The sequence below is a fragment of the Mytilus edulis genome, chromosome 8 (assembly GCF_963676685.1).
Source record: "Mytilus edulis chromosome 8, xbMytEdul2.2, whole genome shotgun sequence".
NCBI lineage: Eukaryota > Metazoa > Mollusca > Bivalvia > Mytilida > Mytilidae > Mytilus > Mytilus edulis.
Window position 1 is genome coordinate 29455565 of NC_092351.1, and position 25367 is coordinate 29480931.

Consider the following 25367-nt stretch of genomic DNA (forward strand, 5'->3'; position numbering starts at 1 on the left):
TTCTGACAAGTTATCCGAGTGTTCTGTATCTTTTTGCATTCAAACTGTGTATGGTTGTGAGGGAAAACTGAATAGTGAGTTCGAATAATTGTGGTTCCAAAATGTAACCGTTCAAAGACGGACAACATTATCCTTTTGAGAGTAAACCTATGTCAAATATGTGCATCATTATCGATCTTATAACTTATAAATGATGCAGGTAACTCGGTCATAAAAAAAATTGTATTTCGGAGATAATTTTTTTTTCGAGTGAAACCCATTGGGTTCTATCGCTGTAAAACAATTTTTTTTTAAATATATCAACCACGCCCAAATATATCACTCTATAGTTCATATCTTGGAACACTGCTAACTAAATTGGGGAAAGGGACAGTATCTGAAAATAAACACATTCAAAGAAACAATAACCTAACAATTGATGGTAATGTTACCCAAGCAATAGTTGTGTAAGTTTCAAATCCCCCAGTGATCACGCAAAAAAGTTGCATTTATTCGGAGGTAAAGAGACACTGTATACCGAAATGTTAAACAAAAAGGCAACACAAGGGTTTTGTGATCCATGTTTATTATTAAATAATAACTATCAATCAAATAAGGCAGTAGATATAGAAAAGAGAAGGTAAGAGGATAAAGAGTCTATGGAATGGCAACCTCTACTTAATATGACGAAAGCTAGTGCACTTAGAAATTCTAGGCAGCTTTTACTGACATTTCAGGGATATTCCGCGTCTTTGCAAATGTTTCAAACATTAAAAGCGTAAATAATAAAAGATATAGAATTTATTATTACCATTAATATCTTGCGTGAATCAATATAACCGAATGGAAATTTATAGAAAACATTTCCTGTCATGCAGTTTATTTTCTGTAAATATAACAGTACGATTTTGTTAAATACAAATAAACAATATAAGTAGGGCTTGCTTTATTATTTTTTTCTTATTTTAAATAAGTATCATTATGTTAATCATTAATATTATTATCATTATTATTATTTTAATCAATAATCAAATGGAAATGGAAACGTAGTTCAACATTATCATTTAGGCCTTTTTCAATCAATTTGGATTTTGGTTAATTTCTGACACGTTATCCGAGTGTTCTGTATCTTTTATCATTCAAACTGTGTTAGGTTGTGAGGGAAAACTGAATAGTGAGTTCGAACAATTGTGGTACCAAATTGTTACTGTTCGAAAAACGGACAACATTACCCTTTTAAGAGTAAACATATGTCATATTTGTGCATCATTATCGATCTTATAACTTATAACTGATGCAGGTAACTCGGTCCCCAAAAAAATCGTATTTCGGAGATAAAAAAAATATCTTTCGAGTGAAACCCAATGGGTTCTATCGATGTAAAACCATTTTTTTCTTTTAATATTTCAACCAAGCCCAAATATATAAGTCCAAATCTTCGAACACTGCTAACTAAATTGGGGAAAGGGACGGTATCTGAAAATAAACACATTCAAAGAAACATGAACCTAATATAACAATTGATGGTAATGTTACCCAAGCAATAGTTGTGTAAGTTTCAAATCCACCAGTGATCACGCAAAAAAAGTTGCATTTATTCGGAGGTAAAGAGACACTGTATACCGAAATGTTAAACAAAAAGACAAACACAAGGGTTTTCTGATCCATGTTAATTATTAGATAATAACTATCAATCAAATAAGGCAGTAGATATAGAAAAGAGAAAGTAAGAGGATAAAGAGTCTATGGAATGGCAATCTCTACTTAATATGACGAAAGCTAGTGCACTTAGAAATTCTGGACAGCTTTTACTGACATTTCAGGGATATTCCGCGTCTTTACAAATGTTTCAAACATCAAGAAGCGTATATATATATGAAGGATATAGAATTTATTATTACCATGAATATCGTATTCAGATCAAGTAAACCGAATGGAAATTTATTGAAAACATTTCTTTTTCTGGAAATATAACAGTACAATTTTGTTTATTACAAAAAACAATAAAAGTAGGGCTTGCTTTATTCTTTTTAATTATCATTATTATTATTATTATTATTATTATTATTATTATTATTATTATTATTATTATTATTATTATTATTATTATTATTATTATTATTATTATTATTATTATTATTATTATTATTATTATTAAATGTACCTTTACAGCCATTTGAATTATGGATACTTTTTCAATCCATAATCCGAGTGTTCTTTATCGTCTTGCATTCAAACCATGTTAGGGTATGAGTAAAAAACTCGAAAAGGGAAACTGGAAAGGGGGTATAAAAGAATTGGGGTAATATTACCCTTCAAGTAATAAATCTATACGATCATTATGTGCATTTTTTCAAAATAATAACTTATGATTAATGCAGATAACAGGATCACTATACACATTTTGTTTTCTTCAAAGATCAACAAAAGCTTTCATTTGAAACCAAATTCATCCTATCCCTGTAGAAATAATATATGTCTTTATATATATATACAATCCAATTCGAAATAAATTCCATAAATTCGAACATTACTTACTGGATTTGTGAATAAGGACGGTATCTGAAAATATGTTCATACAAAAACAAACATGCAAAGAATCACTTTAGAAAAATGAACCAAACAAATATACGGAATCGTTACATAGCAGTACCTTTGTGTTAGTTTCAGATTTCAAATTCCCGAGAGTTCGCGCACATAGGTTACAGATAGTTGGAAGCAAAGAGACGCTGTATAATGAATAGTTTAAACAAAAAGACAAACACTCACGATTTGATTATCAAAAAGATAAAACGAGCTTTTGAGATGTATGCAGAACATGTCAATTGTTGAATAATAACTATCATGAAAAAAAGTCTATCAGGAGGGTCTTGTAATTTGCCTACCGACATACGATAATTTTCAATATAAGAACTATAATTGAATTAACCTGGATATTTAGTCTTACAAATCTTTAAAAAAAAAAAAAAAAAAACATATACTATATCTGTTAATAATGGAAAATCATAGACCCGAATGATGACAGATTGGTTGAGCAATGTCTGTCCAAAGTATTTTGTATATCATATGGTACATTGTAAACGAAAATGATAGCACCGTATTAGATATAAATTCTATTGCCTATATTATCAAATATTTTTTAATTATCCGTTCATTTTTCTATATGCAAAAGTCAGCAAAGCTCTAATAAGGCTGACTAGATTAAACCATTACACTATACTGTACTTCTTTTTTCAGGTTTCTTGATAAGCTATGGAAGTCGGTTTTTTTTTAAAGTAAAGAGAATACTAACTCGACTAAAAATGAAAATAAAACGGATCAAGCTGATTCGAATGTACGAATTAGGCTGCATATTAAATACACATATCGTTATTCATCGAAAGGACTTTGTTTAATATTTAATTATTTAAAAAATAGTTCGTATTAGAGGATTTATGCTTTTCAATGAATCTTGTAATATTAGAGCTACATACATTGTTTTTCGTACGTCGCATGTAATTGTTTTTTAGTTTTAAGATTACTAAAGACATGGAAATAACGCTGTCATTTCTTGTAATTTCTATGTTTGAAAAATTGAAATAATTACCGTGAATGATTAGAAATAGCCAAGTATTATTCACAGATATATTCTAAATATTTTTAAAGTATGTAGAACAAACATGAGTGGAAGAGTTGTAGAAGAAATTTACAGCATGTTAAGCACATACATGTTATTATAATGTTCGTTTAAACATCATGATTAAAGGACATAAGCTGAATTGTTATGATTATCAAATGTTGCATTATTCATTTTTCAGTTGCATTCGACAATTACAGAAAACAGCTTATGGTGTAAAAAAATAATATATGTTAAAAACTTAAGAAGATAAAGGTACGGTAATTATTCCTGTGTTTTGTTTTTCAGATATCTTCATTTAACAACATTTCAGATATAATGTTTCTTTTGTACCATCGTCGAATTAAAGTGTTCAAAATTACAATGAAAACAGATGAAAAGAAATGTGTGTTTTGCAAAAATTACACTTTACAAGATAAAAATACTGCTTTCATCATTAGTTTTCACAATAACCAATGAAAGGAAAACATATATTTACCACGTTTATAACGACAGCATATTGGTATGAATTAATTCATCTATTCAGTTGTCGTTATCATCCGTGATAATATAAAATTACAATATATTGAAGAAAATAACATGTATAATATCATGACTTTTGTTGATCAGTAATAAAAAGCATTCAATAATGTGCTCTAAACTTATCTTTTCAGTTTTCAGAAAAAATATAATTTATTTTAGAAAATAGATATAAGGAGACCATGCCAAAAGAAATAAAATGTAAAAATAAAAACTCATCAAATAGTAAGAGAACAGACATTCTTTAACTTCAAAAACTCCAAAAATTAATGTAAACATGTTCAAATGCCAAAAAAATAGCAATAACAAAATTGATCACTAAAGTACTGAAACATATATAACTGTTGAAATATTTTTTAAGTTTATTACAGGATATACAAACTGTTACCTTAAAGTGAAATTAGTTTATTACTGTAAATTATTTACTGTGAGCCATAATCTGTAGAGTGGAAAATCAAGGGAAAATGCGATATGTTTTAAGTGCTTTCGTCATTCACTTTAATATGGCAAATGAAGGAAAACAAATGTATATCACGTCTGTGACGACAGTATTTGATAAATATGGTCATGCAATTTTTCCCATACTTAATAAATATCCAACTTCTTTATCTTTATTTTTATACTGTCGTCATCATCTGTGATAAATTAATCGTACCACTCCTATCAAAATCATAGGCAAATCATATAGTTATCAATGGTTTTTTTGTATTGCACGAGTTGTTGAATAATGTAAGACATGACTAAAAATAACGTGCTTGTTCACTTTTTAAATGTTTTCAACAGATTGCTGTATGACATATCGTCTGTCACTGGATAACGCTGCTTTTATCAAAATATCAACAGAAAAAGAAATAATTCAAAGGAAAAGTATAACCTGCGAAATATATTATCCACACAAAACCGTAGAATATCACAGGTAAATATAATCACATAATTTCTTCGAATTCACACTTGATTCGCAAAGGGATAGTCTATATTAATCTAGCAAATGGTGCTTTTCTACATTTATAAAATATATATTATATATATTTCATTTTTCAATTAGCCTGAAATAGTATTGTTAACGTCCACAGTGCAGAGAGACGAAACATAGGTATAGCATTAATTTCTATTTTTTTTTCAAAGGATATACAAAAAGTGAAAAAAATATACTATTTGTATTTCTATAGTGAATATTTTGAAAAGGTTCAATTATCAAAAACTTCTCTTTGCTATTGTGATAAAGTGTATACACGTCAAAGTGCAAGTATTTCCTGATGAGCGTTTATAATTAATGTCCGTTTATCAGTTTTAATTATAAGGTCAATTATTCAACTCTAAAACGCGTGAAAATTATTTTTTGGGGAAATTGTTAAATTCTGGTCGACATAATAGTAATCACATCGCTATTTATTTTATAAGGCTACCTTACACGAAAGGTAAGATACTGAAAACCAGAAAAATCGGCTGGAATGAGGATAACAGAAACTTGAAACTTCGCACATAACAAATGTTACTGCTGAATGCATTACCTCTCTTAATTTTATTATATTCGATATGTTATGACCATAGTAGCAATACATATTTCAAAACTTACTGTGTATATAAGGCACTTAAAAATAATTGAACCTCAAACATGAATATGAATGTAGTCAAAAGGTTAAAGTATCAAAAACTTCCCGTTAGTGCAGTGATAAAGTTGGGTATAAACTTCAAAGTATAAGTATTTCCTTTTGAGTTTTTATAACTAACGTCTGTTTATCAGTTTTAATTTTAAGGTCAATTGTTCAACTCTGAATAATTCGTGGAATCCAATTTTTTGGGAAATTGTTAAATTCAGCTGGTTAAAAATAATTGCAATCACATCTGCCATTTATTCTATAAGGCTACCTTACACGAAAGGTAAGATACCGAAAACCAGAAAAATCGGCTGGAATGAGGATAACAGAAACGTGAAACTTCGCACATAACAATACACTTTTATAATACCCTTCAATATAAATTTGTCCAAACCAATTTAATTTTTTTCATGGTCACGTGCTGCTACGAAGTAACACGTCTACTGCCATGCAAAAAAATAACGAGTTTTGTTTTGAAGATTTGTTGTGAATAAAATAGATTTGAAAAGTCCTGATAGGTTTACAAACATCCAATGAAATAGGCAAAAGTACCATTAATGAACTTTTCTAAGAATAGCAAACATATTATAATAGTATCATTTTGATTGAAAAGAGGCTTTATAACTATTGTCAGAATAAATATGTAAGTACTGATAATATTATTAATGAATGCATATATTGCTAATTAACAAAATGTACATTGAAGAGGGAACTAACCCGAAAAATACATATTTTTGAAAGTACTTTTCTTAATTTTATTATTTTTTATATTTTATGACCATAGCGAATAGCAGAATTATATGGCACACCAGATGTCGGCTACTACGCGTTCGTATTAAATACATTTCTCCTTCAAAAAAGAATTCGAGGAATAAAAAATAGCACAAATAACGAGTATATCTAGAAAAGGGAGTACTGCATTGGCTACAATTTTGTTAGCAAACTATGTCTCGATGAAATTGGCTGTTTAGTAAATAAATCGGTCTAATCTATTCAATTGGCGAACATGTTTTTGTTTTGTCGTCATTGTTTCTAATTGTTCAAAGCAAGAGAAATCGATGTTTGTTGATTCAAAATAAGTGTTTTGTTGAAAAAATAAATGAATAAATCTTTTTATGATTTGAAAATATCCTCATACTACATCTTTGATTTTGTGATGATGTTACAGAATCATGGGATGTTTCAAAGAAACAATCTTTTCAATACTTTGTAAAAATGCTTTGGAAAATTTTGTTACTTAACGTCTTACGATGTGTGTTTAGAGTGTATTCATGTGGACTTAACGTACACCAAAAAAACTATGAATCAAATCGTTCAAAATAGTATGAGAATAAATATACATTTTGATGATATCAATGATAGAATAAGGCCCAATGATATAATTTCTTAATATTAAAGGAAACTGTTTTACTTCGTAATATGCTCTATCGTATTACTATTTTTTTTTTCACTTGGACATACGACATTCTCAGGTCAATTTAAGGTATGTGTTGTCATGTTAAAGAGAAGCAAAATATACTTTAATACATGTCCACAATTTAAAAAGACTAATGACCTACAATACCTAGCCTTGTGGTCTTTATTTTTTCAGAATTATTCTATGATGGTTAAGAAATGAAAACATGTCTCAATTCAGGTTAAGGTGAATGGCAATAAATATTTCAAAAATTACTGTATATATTTAGTCACTTAAAAATAATTTAACCGCATAACATGAATATAAATGTAGTCAAAAGGTTCAAGTATCAAAAACTTCCCGTTAGTACAGTGATAATGTTGGGTATAAACATCAAAGTATAAGGATTTCCCTTTAAGTTTTTATAATTAACGTCTGTTTATCAGTTTAAATTTTAAGGTCAATTGTTCAACTCTGAATAATTCGTGGAAACCATTTTTTGGGGACATTGTTAAATTCAGCTGGTTAGAAATATTTGCAATCACATCTTTCATTTATTCTATAAGGCTACTTTACACGAAAGGTAAGATACTGAAAACCAGAAAAAATCGGCTGGAATGAGGATAACAGAAACGTGAAACTTCGCACATAACAATACACTTTTATGCAAAAAAATTTATAATACCCCTCAATATAAATGAGTTAAATTATGTCCAAACCTGTCGAGTTTTTTTGCATGGTCACGTGCTGCTACAAAAAAAACACGTCTACTGCTATGCAAAAAAATTGGAGTTTTGATTTCGTTTGTGTTGCGAATAATAAATTTGTAAATTGCTGATAGGTTTACAAACATCCAATGATATCAGCAAAAGTATTGTTAATGAACTTTTCTAAGAAAAGCAAACATATTTATAATATTTATATTATAGTACTGTTTTGAATGAAAATATGCTTTACAACTTTTGTCCTGATAGATATGTAAGTACTCATTATACAATGTCCACACTAAACGTATTGCTACTTAACAAAATGTACATTGTAGATGGAATTGACCCGAAAAATACATATTTTTAAAAGTACTTTTCTTAATTTGATTATTATTTTTATATTGTATGACCATAGCGAATAGCAAAATGATATGGCACACCAGATGTCGGCTACAACGCGTTCGTATTGAATACATTTCTCCTTCAGAAAAGAATGACAGGAATAAAAACTAGCAAAATAACACAGTATATCTAGAAAAGGGAGAACTGCTTTGGCTTCAATTTGTTTAAGCAAAATATGTACCGATTATATTTGCTGTTTAGAAAATAAATTGGTCTGTTCTATTCAATTTGGGGAAATGTTGTCGTTTTGCCGTCCTAAAAAAATCGTTCAAAGCAAGCAAAATGATTCAATCTAAGTGTTTTATTTTAACAATAATTGAATAAATCTTTTTATGATTTGAAAATATCCTCATACTACATCTTTGATTTTTTATGATGTTACAGAATCATTGGATGTTTCAAAGAAACAATCTTTTCAATACTTTGTGAAATTCGAAAAAGAGTGATTTTGGAAATTTTTTAAATAACGTCTTACCATGTGTTCTGGGTGTATCCATGTATATTTAACGTACACCAAAAAAACTATGAATCAAATTGTTCAAGAAAGTATAAGATACATAAAAACGGTTTGATAATATCAATGATAGAATAAGGCCCAATGATATAATTTCTTAATATTAAAGGAAACTCTTTAATTTCGTAATATGCTCTTTCTCGTATTACTCAATTTTCAGTCACTTAAACAAATGACATTCTCGGCTCAATTCTAGGTGTGTGTTGTCATGTTAAAGAGAAGCGAAAGATACTTCAATACATGTCCACAATTTAAAAAGACTAATGACCTACAATACCTAGCCTTGTGGTCTTTATTTTTTTTCAGAATTAATCTATGATGGTTAAGAAATGTAAACATGTCTCCATTCAGGTTAAGGTGAATTAAGTATTAGATATAATTACACCTTATGTAAGAATCCTGGGTTTTGATTGGTTGATAGCCAGTGTATTTTTCACCAATTTACTGTTATCAAATGAATATCGTTAATTTTTAACCCCGCCGGGGTATATGCAAAAAGAATTTGCCTTTTTTACCCTCTCTGCCGTGGTATTTGCCAAAAAATACTCTATCCGACTGGACGCTTGTAACGTCACGACCACCAATGCGTTTTAGAACGTTTATATTCGTTGTAATTAAACAGATATAGCATGTCCTTGAGGGGTATTTGCGAAAAATACCAGTCTTGAGAATAAATTTCCCTCGCCTAACGGCTCGCGAAATATAACATTGTTATTCTCTTATTATATATGTTTCGCAAATACCCCTCGTTAACATAACATATCTATTTAATAACCTAAATCGAACACAATATTCAAAGGAATATATCATGTTAAATGATGTATTATTTTAGTCTTCATAATATAGTATATGTACAACTTCTTTGTTGCTTCTTTTCTCTTTTCGTAATGAATATTTATAGTAGGTGTCCTATTTATACAAATGCTGATCTGGCATTTGACAATATACATGTATCTATTAAAAATGAAAAATTCAATTAATTGATATATAATTATGAAACATTATCCTATACTTTACAGGTATACGACTTATAAATAGGAAAAGGTAGAAAGTTTACGGGCTACCTAAATGTTTTCTTTTTTAAAATCGACATCTTCATTATGATTCATAATGAAGATGTCGATTTCAAAATTGTTAGTTTCGTCTGTATGATATACCAGTTTATTTTACGACGAATGTTAACTGTTATCATTCGACTAGACAACTTAAGCCGAAATTTTTCGTTTAAACTTTTACTTTCGGATTAAAATATTTACAACATATTTTTTTTTTCATTTCGCTTACGCAATTCACGCAAAACGTGAAGATTACATGCTTTCAGTCTGTTTGTATTATAAAAAAAAAAAAAAACAATTAATTCTATATTGCAAATTGAAGTCACTTTTGATTTAGAATCTATTAAAAAAAAACTTTAGATTAACAAGAAAGAGTGCAAAGTTATGTATTTATGCAATGGTGTTTGCAAGGTTATAATGGTATACATTGTATAGTTCTGTTTTATTTAAAGTTGAACTTATATTGCACTGGTTTTGTTGTGTTTTGGGTGTTAGAGGGGTGTAATCAACTCGACATAACACCGAGATATGATCATGCGAAAAATGTATTTAATGAGTAAAACATGTATAATAATCTATATTTTTTTCGTCCCTCTTTTAATGTTTGCCATAGAGGTAAAGAAAAAAGAAAGAAATGCAAAATTTGGATTGTTTATGCAGGAAAAGAGATCGACAACCTGCGGTTTAGGATTTGAATACAGGATACAGATTTGAGTTGTGTAATTGAATATTGAAATCAAATGATAATATATATCAAAATCATCTTTGTTATGTGCAGTTAACTTTTCCCGGTTTTTTTTCAAGATCGATTTATATGATTTTTATATTCATTTACAGTTGTCATTTATCATCATCATTAATCTAAATTATTTTGATTAATTGAAAATAAGGAGATGTGATATGATTGCCAATGAGACAACTATCCACCAATTTAAGTTCAAATAAAATGGATGTAAGCAATCGTAAACAACCGTGCATAAAAATTTAACAATGAGAAACCCCATACCTTATAGTCAAAGAATGGTTTCCACTTTGAAGACATGTGTTCTTCTAGTCCAAAATTAAATACAATCCTGTATACAGCACTGTATCTTAAGCGAGAGAAGGACTTTTCAATTATTAGAACATTGTTGTTTTAAATAAGATTTGTAAAAGTACATACCAGTTTGCATATTCATAAGCCACGACTATCTATTCATTTACCTTTATTCCTGATTTACCTACAGATGAATACAAATTATCATTCATTGTTGATACAGGAATATGTCTGCTGAAATTAAACAAGGTCAGATAAACTGTTTCAATACTTAAGATAAAGCAAGGTCAGATAAGACCCTTATTGAGAAGGCGTGTTTAGTCAATGCGTGTTATCACGTTTTTCTTTGGATACCGAAAAATGTATTGGTTTTAACCGTCTTATAAATAATGTTATCGATTTTTAAAGTCTAAACATTTTGTATATGATATAAAATTATAATTTAAAAATAGGTATGCTTTTAATTTGGATCAGAGTCGATGCAATATTGTTTTTACTTTGCAAGCAACATTTAAAAAAAAGTAAAAATGGCAAATCTATACACATATAGCTATTGCTCAAAAATTATCATAAATGTCAACTCTTATATGCTAATATACAGTCCTCAGAATCGATATACACGTAGGTAAACCCGACCACCAAGAGCTCTTGTTTTGAGAGTCTAGATGGTCCAGTTGTCTAGCGCGTCTTGCATAGTGCAATGCGATTTGGTGTCACGATAGATCAGTAGCATTTGTTCGAATACCGGCACAGGAAGAAGAAAACAAATTTTGCTTACGCAAATTTACAAATCTAATATTATTGGGCTGATGTTTAGACGAATCTTATATGCAAAATGTATTTTCAGTCTGGTGTCACCATCACTGCTGGTGATCCGATGGATAAAAACTTTTGTAGAGGCGTCATTGGGTCAGACTAATTACTTATTATATATATTATTGCTTAATTATGGTCAACATTTTAAATCAGGATATTTATTTTAAAAGGATCATAAAAAAATCATCTTAAGGTATACTAGTAGTTGAATATTTACATACATAACCACCCAGTAGTCCACGAAAACCCAATTGGTTTATCAAAAAACTAAATTTTTAAATTACATAATAATATCGAAAAACGTACCGTGAACTTATCTTTGTATACCAAAACACGGGTTTTATTGATTGTATCGATTCCTCCTTCTTCCTCTTTAATATCCTCTGTAATTTAGCAAGAACCAAACGACTGCACTGATATGTGTGCACCTGCATAAGTTGATGACTCCAATAGTTAAACTCTGCTCATTGTCCAGTAACCTGTCTATTCAATTAATTACTAATTGTCTGCTAGACATTTAATTTTGAATTGGTTTACCTATTATATGCTTTGTTTATATAGCCATACATTTGTCTACAGTTTCTTCACCGATCGTGTGTACTTCACTTGCAGTATGTCAACATACCCACCAGTCTTTCTAATTGTTTACAAGTCGGTTTACATTTTTACACTTTCACTAGGCTGTGTGTTTACTTAACAGCCTGTCGACATGTCCTCAAAAATGCCTATATATTCATTCATCTGTTTATGTGTCCACATATCTGTATACATACATTGTATTCACCAATCTGTCTATGCGTCCACCAGTCAGTCGCCTTTATAGATAGTCGGTCTACATGTTCAGCAGTCTGTATGTGTGTCCACCACTCAAAATACATGTCCAGCAGTATGTATATGTGTCCACAATTCAAAATACATGTCCACCTGTCTGTATATGTGTCCACCAGTCAGAATACATGTCCAGCGGTCTATAAATGTGTCCACCAGTCAAAATACATGTCCAGCTGTCTGTATATGTGTCCACCAGTCGAAATACATGTCCAGCTGTCTGTATATCTGTCCACCAGTCAAAATACATGTCCAGTGGTCTGTTAATGTGTTCATCAGTCAAAATACATGTCCAGCTGTCTGTATATGTGTCCACCAGTCAAAATACATGTCCAGTGGTCTGTATATGCGCCCATCAGTCAAAATACATGTCCAGCTGTCTGTATATGTGTCCACCATTCTGATATACATGTTTTTCATTCTGTCTATGTGTTCACTAGTCAAAATACATGTCAAGCTGTCTTTATTTATGTCCACCAGTCAATAGACATTTTCAACATTCAACTAGTTCATTAAACATATTTAACAATCTGTATATATGTGTCAACTATGTCACAAAACATGGTCAACAGTTTGTATATTTGTCAACTAGGTCAATAAACATGTTCAACAGTCTGTATATATGTCAACTAGTTCAATAAACATGTTCAACAGTCTGTATACTTGTCAACTACATGTAGGTCAATAAACATGTTCAGCTGTCTGTCCATGTTTCAACCAGTCAATAAACATGTTCAGCAGTCTTTAATGTGTTCACCTGTTAGTAGACTTAGTAACTAGTCTATCTATATGTTCACCAGTCTATATATATCCATATACCAACAATTCTAGTATGTACGTGACCACTAGTCATTCAACATGTTTACCAACTAGTCTAGCTATGTGCCTAGTAGTCTGTCGATGTGTGAAATATCCTTAAAGGATATTGTACTTGGATGAAAAAGAACTATGAACATATTGATCTTCAAATACAGGAGACATGGAAATGTTATACCAAAGAGTGCTTACAACTACGTTGTTTGAAATTTAGGAATGTGAAGATTGAAATCATTGTTTTGAACATACACGTATACTCTTTAAACAAATACGTTGGATATCTTAATTAAATATAGTACTTGGTTTTGTTAGAATCGGTGATTACTACAGTAGAACTGTGCTGAGTCAAGTTTTTCTTAATGAAATTTACGGTTATAACAACATATGATGTGCAGTTGTTAAAAATCATTGTCCTAAGGTTTGGCAACGTTGATTGCTCATGAATACATTCCGGGTTAAACTAATGACTGGACCGAATGACAGGACCAAATGAAAAATGCTAACAACTTTTTCATTTCTCAAAGGATTAATCTCAAATGGAAACTAAAGCTAAATGTATATTCAGTTTTCACTTCAATAACTAACCTCACGAGTAACACATACCATTTAAATCATTTATCATATACTTGTATAAAATATTAATTAAATTTACAGTTCAATCTAGTTTTTAAAATATTAAAAGGCTGTGAAAGGATTATTATGTTTCTCTAATTCTTCGTCAATTTATCCCTTTCTGTTCCCATTGTATATAACAAACAAAAAAACTCAGTACTTCATTGGTTAAAATCCGATTATGACGTCGATTTTTCTTGCTTTCCTCTGAATTTCCTATTGTGGAGGCATGAACAAAGGCGACCATGCCTGATGATGTCACATAGAAAGAACACATCTTTTTGCAGATCATTCGAAAAAAAGGAATAACTTTGCCTGCATAATGTTAGAAAATCATTAGAGAAACAGATTCCACCACCAGATCTCGTGTAATACGATATTTATCCACTCTCGACAGTTAAATTTTAAATATTTAAAACGCTCGGCTTAACTGTCTCGAGTCGATAAATATCGTATTACACTCGATGCAGTGGTAGAATCTATATTTATTAACCAAATTCTTTAAGAATTTCCTCTGTGGGCTGATAAACGAACCTTTATCATTTACGTATAGAAAATAGTGGTATAATTGTAAACCATGATAAAACTATTTTGGACATACATTGTATATTTATTCATTAAATTTGAAGAATTTCTTAAGTTATGTGATATTACTTTTGTTATCAACTGGATCCGGTTTATAAATATGGAACGAAGTCCCCTATACACCTTATCGCTATTTGTCCACCATTGCTGGAAATCACACAGGTTCCCGTAAAATTTTGACGTCATAAAACAAAATATCTGACGCCACAATGGAAAAGTGATTGTTGTTGACGTCAAAAGTTCAAGCGGCCGGGTCAGCCGGGATTAGCGATAAGGTGTATTACAGTAAAAATCAACTTTTTTTAATTCCCGCATTTGCGAAGAAATCTACTTCCTTTTTCCGGTCTCGTTGTCTTGATTCTTTACGTAAAACATTTAGTCATCATTCAATTAAAATATAGGAAGGAACACAATATCAATTCTTTGATATGAAAAAAAACCATTACCGATGATAGAATTGATCATGACGTCATAGCATAAATAACGTCACAACTAAAATCCCTAACAACAGAACCAGAATCGGAAACGTTATGGCATTTCCATGTCTTTTTTAACAATTTTTAAGTTAAGATAATGTTTGAATTAAAAACATATTCATACAGACTTCGTTCCCTTTCACAGGTAATGCCTGACTTCATATATCGCATGATATTCTGTAACGTTATCGCAAGACATTTTGACGTCATTCGGCGAATTTCGGAAAAAACATTTGAATAATATGAATTTATCTTCTTTAAAAACGCGTCGCCAGTAAACTTTATTTGCGACCATCAAATCCCCAATTGATGCCGTCGGAGCTTTACATACAATACAGTTATCTCCAAAGTTGAACATATTTTCCTTAAAATCAATCGGAATTTACAATTAGTATTTTTTTTTTTTTGTCTCATGCAATGTGCCATTAACGACAAGACTGTGCACGTTTCTAAGACATAATAAACAGATTTTTTTTAAATTTTGAACAAGTACCTTGCAGTTTTTAAAACTGAAAAATTAGCTTTTCCCATTGTAATTTTAAATACATAATGATCATAAATCGCAATGTTATTTGTTTAATTTTATAGTGACCACTTTTATAACTTGTATTGCTTTCTAAAGATTACGTACTTATTAGAGCTTCTTACATTTTAACGAAATGTACAAACGAACGTAAAGGAACCATGTATTACATTACCATGATAACACGTTGTCTCTGTTCTATCCGATAAAACTGTATTCTAATCTAAATTAAACATAATAGTCTTTTAAAAGTTAAGCATATAGGAAAAAAACACGTTTTTAATCTCTGATTTTTTTAATTTAAAATACAATTGCGTCCGATACGTTGCTAAGTTAACAACGATTATATAATTTTGTGCGGGAATTTTTCAAGCATGTTGTTTTCAAATGTTTGTGATGAATATCAGATAAGCGACAAAATTACTTTTTAATCATAAAAATTATTTATGAGTATGCTAGACTAGTACAAAATATAGCTAAACAAACAAAACAAATATGAAACAAAATTGAGAGATTACTAATAAAAAAAAATCTGGCTGATGGAAATATATATTTCAATGTATTTTGTATTTCTTTATGTCAAATATTGCAACCGCAGCGTGGTTTTTCACACAAATAGTATTTTTATTTTCTGATTTTTCGATGTTTAAATACTCCTCTTCAAACCTGACCTGGTGTTATTTTTTTTTAATTCGTTCGTCACAAAAGTCGTATGGTAATTGAAATTTGACATATGTTACCTTGTTGCATACAGTATAATCATGGTCCTGATGTGCAAATATGCGGTAAAACACCATTTAAGTCCCATGACAACATTGATTAGTATATAACATAAACAGGGTTTAAAAATCCAAATAAAGGATCCCTCAAACGAGTCTGTCGTATGATTCGTCAATCCAGTCGGAAACCAGGTTGAAATAGAACAAAAGAATCGAAGCTCTTTGTTAGAGAAGGTGTTAAATGTTTACTGTATTGTTTACTATAGTGACAAAATTTTTAAAAGTTAATAGAAACAAACAAAATTGCAATTTTCTTCTCAATTACGAAGTGTTTTAATTTAAAAACACCATTTGCATAAGTTTTCAATTTATCTAGTTCATAGTTAAGCAGAACAATTAGATATCAAGTCGCCGACATGGGTATCTTTCAAGTTGGATGACAAAAATGCATAACCTCCGATTTTTTTGAAAAAATTACCACGGACGGAAACCATATCAATCTATTACTTCAGTAATTTTCGTGTCTGCCCTTCCATTATGTGACTGAAGAAAAAATTCCAAAAATGGGTAACAATTGTATCGAAAAGAGAAAATCGAGTGCACCGTTTTATGTTAGGGCGTGTTTGAGTTGAGTATTTTCTCTTGATATCGTCCAAAGCAAGAATATTTCATACATCGTCTCGCTTCAAATTCTATCATTTTTATACATTAAAGCTACAGATTGACGTTATAACACAAAAAAATCACAGTACTAAAAGATGAAATATATAGGTCAAGTGAAATACCTATCTAATGAGTCACAAAAACAGAGAAGGTGTGTTCGAATAGCTATTTTTTTACTGAAAGTACTTGACGACAGTCTTTCAAGTTGGATGATGAAAATACATATATCTTCAAAAAATTCCATTTTTTTGTGTGTGATAACTAGAGTTTATAGTCTTCATACACTAAAAAAATCTAGTCTGCCCTTCCACGAAATATTTATTTAGAATTTTTTTAAATGTTTATGAATTTTCGAAAATTCCACCTGACAACCGATCAGACAATAGTTTTAAGTTGAATCAATGCAGACAAGATTATTAACTGATGCTCATTAGCTAGTTGATACATTTGTCTTAAAAAATACAACTGACATATAAGGATCGTAATGGTGCAATATGGATAAATTTATCGGTTTCCAAGAGCAAAATTGGTAGCGCGTCATCCCTACAATGGCTTCCGTTTCTACGATTGTGAAAATGAACTGGCGTAATGGGGAGATAATTTTGACGAAGTAGGATCCTGACTGAATCGTATGGATTGTAATAAAGCTCTATTGAACATAATTGTAATCCACTGTGTAGCTCTTTACATTATCTTGTTTTATTTGCTATCAAAATTGGACATGTATAATATTAATATTATTAACTTTTAGAGATGAGCTGTATCTTCAACTTTCTTTATAAAAACTTATTATATATTTAACTGACTACATTGAAAATGCAAAGAATAAAAAAAATATTTTAATAACTCAGTCTGGGTTACATTTTCATTCTGTTTGATGAAGAAGAATGTGATAGCCAACTAAAATGAACGAGAAAGTGAATATCTACACGTTTATGAAACAATGCAGCGTTCAACAATTTCCTTAGTTTTTGTAAACTAAAAGAAGTACATTTGTACTTCAGATTCGCGTGTATCATTAAGTTTGGACATCTAAATATATAGTGTTTATTTAGTCCGAAAAGTCGATAATATTGATAACTTCATAAAAATCGATAGACTAATTCAAACAAAGATAACACTTTCAATGACCTAGTAGATTCTTGATTTTGCTTACGTGAATAGACATTAAAAGATGTGATATGAGTGCCAATGAGACAAATCTCCATCCAAGTCACAATTTGTAAAGTAACCATTATAGATCAAAGTACTGTCATCATAAATAAAAAAAATGTAATTTTTCAAAAACACATCGTTTAAATTGCTCATCATGCAAATATGTATGTAAAATTTTATTCATTAAGCAAACTTTTCTGCTGTGTCAGAATTAATTTGTTTTATTTTTTTCGACGATTTTTTCCCTTCTGTCTGTTTTGTGTTTCTTAGTTTATCAGCTATTCGTTGTATTTTCTTTCAATGTAAAGGATTTTAACATAGAGAAATGTCTTCTCGTTTTATTCTCATTATATTCACACATATACACGGCTGTCGTCAGTAAATTGGATATCAAGACATAACGGGTATGCTAAATATAACCATGTTTTGGGTACTTAGTATTAGAATCTATGAATATCCTATGCATTTACATATGAAAAGGATTGAACAACCAGAAGAGCATATGAAAGCTCACTCCGCAATACATGTACAGGGTATAAATAACGTATTTACAACTTTATTTAAAATAATAAAACTACAGTAGAGTAATGCATGCTTCTCATTACATACCAGCATTTTTGTTCTACCAGAGTCAGATCACCCTAACTTGACTCTCTTTGTTCTGCATGCTTTTCTTTGTTGAGTAACATTTTGGCGGGAATGTCAATACCACAATTAAACCGCAAATATCTAAATATTGTCTACCAAAATTTATGGAGAAAAAAAGTGTCTTTGCTTTGATTCGAACTCGAGACCTTTAGCACATCGATCCACGATTATTTTTTTTTTTTAATTCTCTTGATAAAATTTTATTCAAAATATGTACAATAAAAATTCACCAGACAGTACCTGATAAACATACAGTAACTAAAACGCAATTACCGGTTATGTACTAAATTTATAGAGGATCGTTGAGCCGGTACAGCGAAAGCGAGAAAAACAATCGAGTTGAGATGACCAATGATAATCTGTTTATCTCTATTTTACCTATGACGACGTTGTTAAATTCATGACAACGGGCATGTTCGTCCTTAGTATCTAGCGATAGTTTTCATATCATTCGAATCCGCTGAGAAAGAAAACTATCAGTCAGCAAGATCAAAGGAAATTTTTGTAAAATAGCGATAAAGTTATTATATAATGTATTAATTATAAAAATTATTACATGTATTATAATGATTGTGTTCTGAACTACATTTTATGAATCTATAACATCTGGCATATAGAACAGTTGTCCCATTCGGAGTTGGAGTGTCAGTGTAAGATCACACTCTGGCCTCTGGTCATCGAGTTGATCTGACGCTGACACAACACGTCCTCATCGGATAACTATTACTGAGCACACCCAAACAAGTTTATATTTATAGTGGTGATTACAAAATAAAGAGTGTATCTAATAAGTGTAGAAGTTTATCAGCAGTTATTCAAGTACCTTAAGACAGGTACCTTATATCAATTTATTGTATTTTTTCTAACGACCTAAAATTCAAGTTAAAAAAAAGGAGCTCATAAACTGAAACAGAAAGAAACCACTTCAACTTGACTTAACTTGAATACATCCAGACAACCTTCTTCTAGCATGCACCTTGCTTAAAAATGAATCCCGTTCTAGCATGCATCTTTCTGAAACAATCACAGATCAAGCTCAACGAGCATGGATTACTGGTAGTGTTTGCAGTTCTCGGTCAGTACGGGATCTTCCACAATAAAACCAAGACTGTAAACACATACACCAAAACAATAAAATCAAAACCTGAATAGTAGATACTCAGCCAAACTACTGGTAAACTAGAGTGTCTTTAATTGTAGGTCAGTACGGGCTCTTCCACGCGTAACCTAGACTGAAACACAAACAAACCATAGCAAATACAGTACAGATACATTTTACGTAACCAGCAATATGAATTTAGCAACAACAATACTGATAGCTACCTTCTTATACAATATACAAATCATGGGAACCAGCAGCTGCTAACTTCAACTCTAAAAAAACTACTAGGAGGCGACATCGAAAAAAATCCCGGTACTAGACAAAAACAAAAAAGCGTTTACTCGTGTGGACTACCGTATGTAACCATCCTGTAACATTGAAATGCGAGGGCGTATGCTGTGACGACTGCGACATATGGCATCAAAGGTCATGTATTTAATTATTCACAACAGACTACGAACTGCTAGAATGATCAAATGTTCAAGGACTATTCTGTAAATGCGACAGTATAAATGTGTCATCCTTTACATTCTATAACTAACAGCTAAACACCTCGCATTATTATGAAGCACTTTCACATGACATCACGTTTGAATCAATATCATCAAGTATATTAAGGCCGATTAGATCAGAAGCCCAAAAACTCTAAAAACAAGGACAGAACACAAAGTAGTAACCATTACTTTTTCCAGAAAAACGTAACCTTAGAATATTAACCTTCAACTGCAACATCAGAATTAAAAAGCAGTAAAGTACATCAAACCCGACATGATTTGTAGTACAGAATCATGGTTAAGGTAGATAGGGTGTCTTCCTCCATCTTGGATTTGGAAATACCAGAAAACAAGGTCTAGATCTTTTATCGAATGTGCAAATATTTAGAGTAGTAGGTAACTCATGTGTAAGAACTTCCACTTCGATATAGAAAATTACATGTTTTATCATATTTATGGTTGTATTTTACAAAAAACAGAAAAATTTTGTTTGATAACTTTTTTTTCAACTTTGCCAAATAAGGGGAGGCAACTCAAATGCAAGGGCATATAATTCAGATAAGGTACTTTTACACTGGATTGTGTTAGGAATTTACCTATTTTAAAATGTAGCAAGAAAACGGTTCCGGTGACCCCATTGTTTCTTTTTCTTAACTGAAAGCATACTATTAAAGCCATCTTCTCGTATATTATCTCAAAATTCTATGGTGTAGATTATGCTTTATTGCAGAAAATTGGATTTTCCATGCATAATCTATACAAAATTTGTCAATTTTGAACACTATGTAGCGTGAAAATAAGCCGCGGTGACCCATTCTTTTTTATTATTATTTTTTAAAAAGCACGATATAAACTACATTTTGGCAAATTATTCAAAAATTCTATGGATTATAATTTAGACGCCCCATCTACCTTAAATGAAGAAAAACCTGGTAAAAATTCCACCAAAGACGCCATCAAATCAAGAGAGGTCTACCTAGAGGGTTACATAGCATATGGAAATGACAGCCAGGGGAACACTAGGAGGCGGAGTCTTCATACTAGTCAATAATGACATCATAACAGGAAAACAAACAGAAATAGTCACAAACTGAGCAATTGAATGGGTCAAGATTCAGCTGAAAGGCAAAAAAGAACTACTAATGGACTCATTTTACATAGCACATCGAAACATGAAATGTGTGAAGGAACAGAAGAAAAAACATTGCAACATATAAAAACATCAACATCATGTTATCATTAGACTTTAAATATCTAGATATAAACTTGAAAACAACAACAATAGACTCAAACTCAAATGATAAAGACATCCAAACCAAACTTATATTTAACAGTTTCATTTCAACTTACCAAAATTCATGAACTACAACAAGAGAGAACAACCTTCGTTATATGGTGCTAACTACAAATCGATCTGTAGTTAAAACATAAATAAATGCACCAAGAATATCAGACCACGAATAAGGGATAAAAGAGGGGCGAAAGATACCAGAGAAAAATAAAGACTTACAACACGAACCCAACCAAAAACTTGGGGTGATCTCATGTGCTCTGGCGCACAAAAACTGGACTAATTATATGCACTTCCAAAAATTAAGCAAGAGACATATTACGAAAGCTGAATGAACATAAATCAATGATCCCGTTAGGTTAACAAATTTTAACACTAAACCATTCTGGAAATATATCAAATCCTTGAAAAATCGAAAACCTTGGAGTGTCACCATACCTAATCTCACTATAACTGCTCAAAGACGTAAAAGTAAAATTCAAATCGGAAGTCCGTAATATGTCAAAATCAAAAGTTCAAAGCCTCAAAGGAATGGATAAAAACTGTCATATTCCTAACTTGGTACAGACATTTTCTTATGTAGAAAATGGTGGATTAAACTTGGTTTTATAACTAGCAAAACCTCTCACTTGTATAACAGTCGAATGAAATTCCATTATATTGACAACGATGTGTGAACTAAAAATGTCAAAAATGAGGTACAGCAGTCAAAATTGTGGTATAATCTTAGTCGCTATAAAAACAAACAAATATGAAACAAAAAAACACAAAAAGGCATCTAAAGGCTTCTAAGCCAGAAGGAATACCTGACAGATTTCTCATTGCATCGCTTTATGAAGTATAATATGATACCGGTCTACAAACTGATATTGCCATCTTATACTTCTTCCTAGCGTTCGAACCAGTTTACCATAAAAAACTGATATCAAAAATGGGCAAATATGGAACAGAGTCGATAAACAACTGGCTAAATATGTTCTTGACAAACAGAAAAATGAAAGTAGAAGGAGAACAATATGAAGAAGTGACAGCCGATCATGTTGTACCACAAGGTACAGTCCTATGACCGTTACGCTTACTTTGTCATATAAATTACCTCCCATGCGCAGTCAGGTCATAACTTCGAATAACTGATTCAACGCAAAAAAAAATGCTATACTCTAAGCACAAAACCAACATTGTATAGTTTAAACGAAAAAAGGCCAACATTACCCACCATTGGGCCTACAAATTTTAGAGAACGTAAAAGGGACTACCTATATCTCCAATGTCGCTAAGAAGGCAAACTCAATACTAAGTTTCCAGAGAAGGAATTTGATATATTACCCACCAGAATGCAAGAAACCTGCACATATTTGACTGGTCATGTCAAAAATGTAGTAGTTTACAATAATATGGGCATCTACACTTCCAAGAACATCAACAATCAACAGGCTTGAAAGAATACAGCGACCGGCTGCGAGATCTATAACCAGCGACTACAAGTCAAAAGATTGGTGTTGCGTCTCAAAATGCTTGCGAAACTGGAACTACAAGACCTACAGACAAGACGCTCAAGCCAGAATATAATATTTCTGTACAAGGTGGTTTCGTGGCGGATTTCTACTGTAGAAACAGTCGAATATTAAAAAAAAACACGTCCAAAAAGTACAATTACTGTTAAGAAATTCGACAGTTATAAGACATTAGATATTGTTGATACTGTAGTGTAAAGATTGCGCGTATAGAGATTTAAAATTGCTTTCGCGCAAATCTATAAATCGACAACGCTCTACTGTTGAATTAAAGCTAGTAATGGTATCCCCTACGTATTCTTAAAGATACAGATAAGTCATTGACATAAACAATATATATCAGCAATAAGGTTCGAAAGAGTCTTACATTAATTGTTGAATAAATGAAAAAAATATTTGTAGAAAAATAAAACAGAAAAACAAACAAACAATGTAAACAGATCTTAGTTTTTGGAGTATTATCTTAAGTTCTCTGTTTTCTACTGCCCGCCTACGGCTACATAGGAATTAGTCAATATCATAGAGGATGTTAATTATTGTTGCTGATAAAGAAAGAAGCTATTCAACCAAGATTTCAAAGTGAAGAAGTTGAAATCATCCCATCGTAAAATTAACTAACTCGGACGTCATCTCGATTAGGTTGAACATTATGGAATATCTGTTTCTTAGATGATAAAGGATATGTCCTAATTGTTGTAACTACAATCCAATTCCCATTTCCCCGAATTATCATCAAGTTTGTACGGACATGAGCAACACCATGGGTACCACATATGGAGTAGTGTATGCATACTCTGTCGTAGAACATTAATTTCCCCATTAAATCTTTGGTAGGGTTCGTTTTGTTCAGTCTTAAGTTCTAATGTTGAATTTTTTGTGTTGGTCCTTTTCTTATTTAGCAACGTTGTTGTCAGTTTATTTTCGACTTTGGAGTTTGAATGTCACTTTAGTATCACTTGCCCCTTTCCAAAGATTTAATACATATTTGTTTTTCGTTCATTATTTTTATATAAATACGGCCGTTAGTTTTCTCGTTTGAATTGTTTTACATTGTCTTATCGGGGCCTTTTATAGCTGACTATGCGGTATGGGCTTTGCTCATTGTTGAAGGCCGTACGGTGACTTATAGTTGTTAATGTCTGTGTCATTTTGGTCTCTTGTGGACAGTTGTCTCATTGGCAATCATACCACATCTTCTTTTTTATATAAAGCGTTACTCCCTATCCCTATTAGCAATAATAGCTGATTAATCGTTCAAAGTTCATGTGTGATCATTTCTTAACATTTTCAATTAATCTGTTTGGATTTTCTGAGACTGACGTTGTTGCACTATCTTACAGTCAAATGTCTATGAGTGACAGGTTTGTAATCATTGTTTTCAATAACATGGCTGGTAAAAACGCAATAGTGCATGATATTCAAACATAAGATTAATCGGTCTTAATTCTTAAAACCTTCTAAAGGTGTTTCGACAAAGCACCCTGGTAAAGATAAAATAAAACTATTACATGTTTCCGATACTGATGATTCATTAAAAAACGCAGATAAAAATCTGCTGTGTAGTGTTGGCTCGCACAGTCCATTATATTGCAATGTCCTCCCGGTGAGCAGGCACACATCTGCTGTACATGATGACAAAAACAATTGTTTGGAATGGCCATCGCAAAAAAAATACTGAATTATTTCACCGGCCGTAGTGAAAGTAGATACCATGAAGTTATTAAGCCTCAAATTAAAGGGGCACTAGCTGTCAAATTCTTTGTTCACCGATTTGACTCAAATTCTCATATTCAATTTATTACACACTAAAACGTATATCCGAATTACAATGAGTCTGTAAGTCTAATAACAATTAAGAAATCATGTTCACGATGATATATGTATCATAATTTCGTGTGTATTTAAGAATAGACGCCATCTAATTAACTATCGAGATGACCTCCGAATACTGCCGATGGTCACATAACCCGATATAAACATCAACATAATAATACGTATATTGCAACCTTTTGCTCTTGGATTTTATAGTTCTGTTATATGATCTGTTTGTTTTCATTTTATGGGTTACAAAACAAGTTAATTACCGTTTTTACCTGTATAAGAATGATTTTTGTGGATCAAATCAGTCAACGAAAAGGTCTATGTTTCACTTTCAGTGTTGACATTCTTTTCCTTTGAATGATGGAACACGACATCTGCATGCGTAACCAATTTCTTGATAATGGGTTAAATTGAATGTCGCATTTATACGAATTTAATGAGGTCGAATTTTTAACTTGCAAGTGAATAATTTATCAGCGATA

At 31.2% G+C, this 25367-nt stretch overlaps 1 protein-coding gene across 1 annotated transcript in view; it reads left to right on the forward strand.

The window, feature by feature from the left end:
- The first annotated feature begins 4818 nt into the window (after positions 1-4818).
- Positions 4819-25367, forward strand: part of LOC139485355 (uncharacterized) — a 43354-nt gene continuing 22805 nt past the window's right edge. The window contains exon 1 of the mRNA XM_071269775.1: positions 4819-5030. The gene's annotated coding sequence lies outside the window, so the exon portion shown is untranslated. The remainder of the gene's footprint in view (positions 5031-25367) is intronic.